The sequence below is a fragment of the Sardina pilchardus genome, chromosome 17 (assembly GCF_963854185.1).
Source record: "Sardina pilchardus chromosome 17, fSarPil1.1, whole genome shotgun sequence".
Taxonomy (NCBI): Eukaryota; Metazoa; Chordata; class Actinopteri; order Clupeiformes; family Clupeidae; genus Sardina; species Sardina pilchardus.
Window position 1 is genome coordinate 24884535 of NC_085010.1, and position 6000 is coordinate 24890534.

Here is a 6000-nt window from a genome sequence, read left to right on the forward strand (position 1 = left end):
TGTTTTGGACGCAGATGGACTGCGCTGTGGGACACTGATGCATTACGGGACGGAGAATACTGTGCTAATGTCCATCCCTGTGGCTGATGTACTGTTCTGGTGTGTGTGTGTCTGTGTGTGTGTGTGTGTGTGTGTGATTGTGTGTCTGTCTGTGGTGTGAGAACATTTTCAAATGGGGTTGCCCCTTTGACTTTAGGATGGCTTGACCTTTTTAAAAACAGTTTCAGAGGTAACATGCATGGGTTTTTTCACACCAAAGCTAAACTGCCAACCAGAGGTTGAAACATCCTTGAATGAAAGTTAATTGTGGGCACACTTGTTCCCCATATTTGTTAAGCGTCACCACCTCATATTTTATTTGCGTGTCCCTGTTCTTTCGGGCTATCTCTAGGGAGGCCGGTCAGGCCAAGCCAAAGGCAGACAGGCATCTGAGTCCAGAACGCTCCCAAAGAGTAGCAACGTCCTGTGACGACACAAGGACGAATCATCCCCTCATTACTGATTTTAATTGTGGGCGCTTCAAAGCTTTGCCAGATGTTTTTTGAGTGTAGGGTTCTTTCAAGTGGCTTTGCTCCTAATAGGATGGCGACATAATGGGATATGTAGGATTGCATTCTAATTCTAAATGAGCCTCTATAACTTCTTCTAATTTAGTTTACATACAGTAGTTGAGTTTTACATACTCAATATGTAAAAATACTAGTTAGCAGTGATTATAGTATAACCGTAGCATAGAGGAGGTAGTGATAGAGGAGGAGCTACTAGCTACTAGTGTTAGTCAATGTAATAACATTAGCATTGGCAGTAATTGTGATTTATGTTGTAATAAACCTGCATTGAGGCAGTCAGTGGGCAATGTTTTATTGTTCATATGTGTGAGTAACATCTTGGATCAGGAACTTACAGGAACCCTCGATGTTCACAGAGGTGTTAGATTCATTCATCGCTGTCTCTGAGGTTTCAAGCTGGATGTCAGTTCCAGGAAAGAACTATTTGATGCGTTTCCCTGATGCGTGAAGGAACCCATTCAAATCCTCACGGATGACGGCCTTGAATGGATTTTCATTTTATCACCCTCATTTGTGAGTGATTTGAATAAAACCGCTTGAGCACAACTGCCCATTCAAACAGCTATGCAAAGCGTCTCAATGGCACACAGATCAATCAATGTGCTGTCATGTGTCTGTAATAATTACATGTCTTAACATGACCACTCTGAGCCTCTCTGTGGGTTGTATTGTCATCCGTACAAAGCAAGGATCAAGTCCCCGCCATACATCCAGGCTTTGTATATTTACTCTCTGGCAATGTATATGTGAACATTAAAGCTTCAATTAAAAACGCTTTGCCCACCTGACAAGAAGAAAGGGAGGATTTCCGACTCGCTTCTTTTTTTACACATACTGTACGCAAGCTTAACTCAACTTTTTTCGACTCAGAGGAGCGGGATAAATCTGTGATCCGGTCTCGCTTTGATCCACAGATAAAGAGAGATATTCAAACGCAACTCATTATATGTGTCACCGGGGGGATATGCATGGGGGCTTTTTTCTGGAATGTTACGGGATGAGAGGCCACTTGTGGAGTGAGCTACCGCAGTCTGTCTGGGACGATTCTCTTCCCCCCTAGTTTTGTAAAGGGACAAAGGAAGATGGACGGATGAAAGACATGACACTTGGACCTGAACCGGTTTAGACACTGATCAGGTTCGTATTGAGTTTGTAAGCTTTGACTTAAAAGGAGCCTTGTGGTGTTTCTCTGAGCTCTTCCAGAGCACCAATCAGGCTGACAGGACAAACCTGTCTGAGCTGCCCAGTGGCTGACCAGGCCAGGCTCAGGTGTTTGTCAAGGTGGTGAGCAGCTCAGTGGCGCCCCCTTCAGCCAAAGTCCTTCACCTCACCTGAGTAGTTCAGGATACAGGGTGCCTCTCATTCGTATTTTTATACATCCTCCCGTCCTTCCTCGGTCCTTGTTCCCACTGATCTAGATAAAGAATGATATCCAGTGTTAGTTAGAGATCAGTGGGAATGAGCCTGGAGGACCGAGCATCGAGGATTGAAGAGAGATGCTGAGAAGCACCCACAGTGACTCGCTAAGAGAGGTTAGTCTAGTAAGCTCTCCAAAAATCATAGGATGCTCTCATAATGATAATACAAAAATATGCATACCCTTGGCAAATATTGATTTAATGTTAATTTTCTCTTGACCAGTATGTTTGTTCTGACTGAAAATGACACTGCCACATGCCAAAATGTTGTAAGACAATGTGGGAAAGACGGGAATGAAGAAAATAAGTGTTTTCATCTTTTTCTTAACATTTTTGTGAAAAATGGCATGTCCAAAATTATTCATACCATTTTTAAATAATCAATGGCAACATCTTTATTTGCATTCACAGCTCTCAAAGTGGGTCATATAATACCAAGTGTCTCCATGTCTCCACAATTCTAGACGATTCTAGACTGCACCTTTTTAACAGCAATCCGGGTTTTGAGGCAGGAAGTGAACATTCTGGCCTTGTGCTCACTTTTTTGACGGATTGAGGTCTGGACTCTGTCTGGGCCCCTCAAAATGTTGAGATTGTTCACTGTTACCATTTCTTGCCTTGTTTGGCTGTATGTTTCGAGAGGTTTAATGGTCCAATGCCTATTGGGACAGGTGTTACCATTTACTCTGAGAAGGATGCCAGGTCCCATTGTCTGAAAAACACCCAAATGCTACACAATGTACACGTAGTGTGATATCACAACTGCAACAACTGCCACTACTACAGTCACTACTGACTGTGTGTGTTATGTTCATCCTACATATAGAATCCAATCATCCTTTAATGAGCTAACATTGTCTTCATGTTAAGATATGTCAAGGGATCCCTCACTCACTCTGTAATGCCAAGTTATATACAACAACATACATATTCATGGTGTCCTTTGGATGTCCCAAGCTTGTGCTTTAAGCGGAGCAATCAATTGCAACATGACACCAGGTGTATTGGACGCCTATAGAGGCTGAGTGCCAATTTCGTTGACGTCAGCTAGTTGTAAATTACTCATTGAGAAATCCGGGCTCATTCACATTACGAGAAGGCTCAGCGGTCTCGTCCCTCAAGTTGAATGTAAATACAGTTCTGCCTGGTTAAGCCGCTTACCCAACTCAGCATGCATATGTAAAGAGAGAGAGAGAGAAAAAAAATACTCTTACTCAAACAAATGAAATGCTTCCTCCCACTAAATTGCGACTCCTTTAGATGCCATAGCATGGCCTGAAGCGCTTTGCATAAGGGAGGGAGCTTTGAAATGGCCAGATAGACGTAGCGGGCCGGCAGAATACGCTTTGGTGTTTATCTGCGGTTCTCACATGGCTGTTCATCAAAGACTCTGGTGGTGAAAAAAGACACAGGCAACACATGTTCAGCATCGGAAAAGGGAGAGAGAGAGAGAGAGAGGGAGAGAGAGATAGAGAGAGGGAGAGAGATAGAGAGAGAGGTGTATATGTGAGAGATGTTTGCGCTTTGGAGAAAAAAAGGAACACAGCCAGAGCGAGAGAGAATGAGAGGGGAGGGGGAGGGGGAGGGGGGGCATGTTGTTGAAATCAGCTGGCACTCGCAGAAGAAAGTGTTTGATAACTCAAGATGCCCGCTGTGCACATCAAACAGATACATTGAAATGGTGAAAAGCATTATCTTAATCTCTTTCACTCTCTTTCTTTCAATTCATATAGATACCATGTTGCCAGAGCTATTTCTCTTCCTTATCGTCCTCCATTTCCCCCCCTTTCAGGATAGGCATTGAGGAGCCTTGTAGAATAACTGCCCACAGCTCTGAATTGAATGTATTGTCACCACCTTTATTGACCTCTCTCTCTCTTTCCGACTCATACCTCACATATCTGTTTTTTCCTCTCCTTTCATTCTCTCTCTCTCTTTCTCTCTCTCTCTGACTCTCTCTCTCATATTTGCTTTTTTTCTCTCCTTTCATTCTCTCTCTCTTTCTCTCTCTCTCTCTCATATTTGCTTTTTTTCTATCCTTCTTTCATTCTCTCTCTCTCTTTCCCATTCAGTAGCCTACGTATGTTCTGTCCTTCGCTCAGAAATAACACAGCACGAAGCACTGCATGGGTTATTCCTCATGCTTGATGTGGAGAAAGGCTGAATATGACATTGGACCTCTGGCTGATTAATAATTTATCACACTATGTCAGGAAACACACATGTTCACTACACGCCTTTGATGTCTCATCTGTCCAGCTAGTATGAGAATCTACGAGAACGAGAAGAATGAATTGAGTTGAGAATGAATTGTAGCAAATGTGCAGTTGACAAAGCAAGAGAAATGTCTTGAGCGTGCGAGTGACCTTTCTTACCTCCGCAGCAGCAAGGCAAGGCAAAGAGAAAACGAAGAGAAATTAACAATGACTCATTAGCCATTCACTCTAGTGTGTAGCAGTTACGACCCCCCCCCCCCCCCCCCCACACACACACACACACACTCACACCCCGCCACACACATACACACACACACACACCACCACCACCTACCACACCCCCTGGGTTCTGCACACACTGAAGCAGAACATTTCACTTTGTGTTTTTACACACATTAAACCTCCTGCTTCAGTGGCAAATAAAGTCCACGAAAATGCAAGTTGGATATTTTCACGAGCGACTGGCTGAAGGCATCCTTTGTATTAATCAAGGTAAATGAAGAACAGAAGCCATTGTGTGGGGATATAATGAACAAATGTCGATTTTCAAATTTAGTTTCACAGAACATTACTAATCTGCATATTTGTCGCAGAAATACAATCCATTTGAGATTGATGTGTGTGTGTGTGTGTGTGTGTGTGTGTGTGTGTGTGTGTGTCCGTGCAGCTAAGGAATTCATGATTCAATGGCAACTCTCATGTGTTTGCATGGTAATGAACTTCATTATACGCAAACTAAATGGCAGTGAACATTGTAAGACTCTCTGTGCAGAAGAGATATTGTATCTCTGGGACCTTCCCGGCTAAATAAATGATGAATAAAACAATTCAAATAAAAGAAGTATATTGTGAAAATTGACAATGGATTCATTGACATATTTTGTTGCACCAGTATTGTGTTGAGATGGTGACGGACAACAGTAATGAATCATGCTTTTTTCTGTGGTCACTGCACTGTGCATCAAGGACCATTTTATTTCATTTCTACAGAGACGTTTGTTCAAAAGAGTCAGATATCACTGCAGTTTCAGTTGGCAGCAAGGCTGAGGATAACACAGTTAATCCAGTTTATCTTCTTCAGAAATAGAGTTTATCCACCAACGTTGATTCACCAAATGCAACTTTTAACATTCAAAAATCACACTGTATTATCCACATTCACAATATGTACACTCATGTATCAACACTCTTGGAAGTGATTTGATACCATTGGTATTGTTATTGTTATAAACATTGTACAAGAACTTCATCATCAAACATGTTCTGAATGCCTTTTAATTATTAAAAATCTGATATCTGAATCTTGGTGCAGTCCACCTTACCGTGATCACAGACTCACTTCTTTTTTTTTAGTCTTTTAATATTGTATTATTATTATTATTATTATTGATTATTGTTATTATTATTATTATTGTTATTTTTACTTTAATTATTATTATTTATTTATTCTATGTAAAGCACTTTGGTGCAATGCTGTTGCTTTTACTGTAAATGTGCTATATAAATAAAATATAACTTGACTGACTTGACTTATTTGACCACTACACGCCAAGTTGGCAATGCCCTCCATGTTGACACCCTATTGCAATTACTGCACAGGAGTAGTGAATAATGGCTCCTTATAACGGTGCTGGACATTAGGTCTCTTGTCTGCCATTACAAGTTGAAAACAGGCGTGGCAGGTGAGACCTGCGGTCACTTCCTGTGTCATTCATGTCCAGCACAAACAGCTGACAAACAGGAACAGTAACAGTAACGAGCTGGAAAGGTGGTGTTTATATGAACACGGCTTTGTCC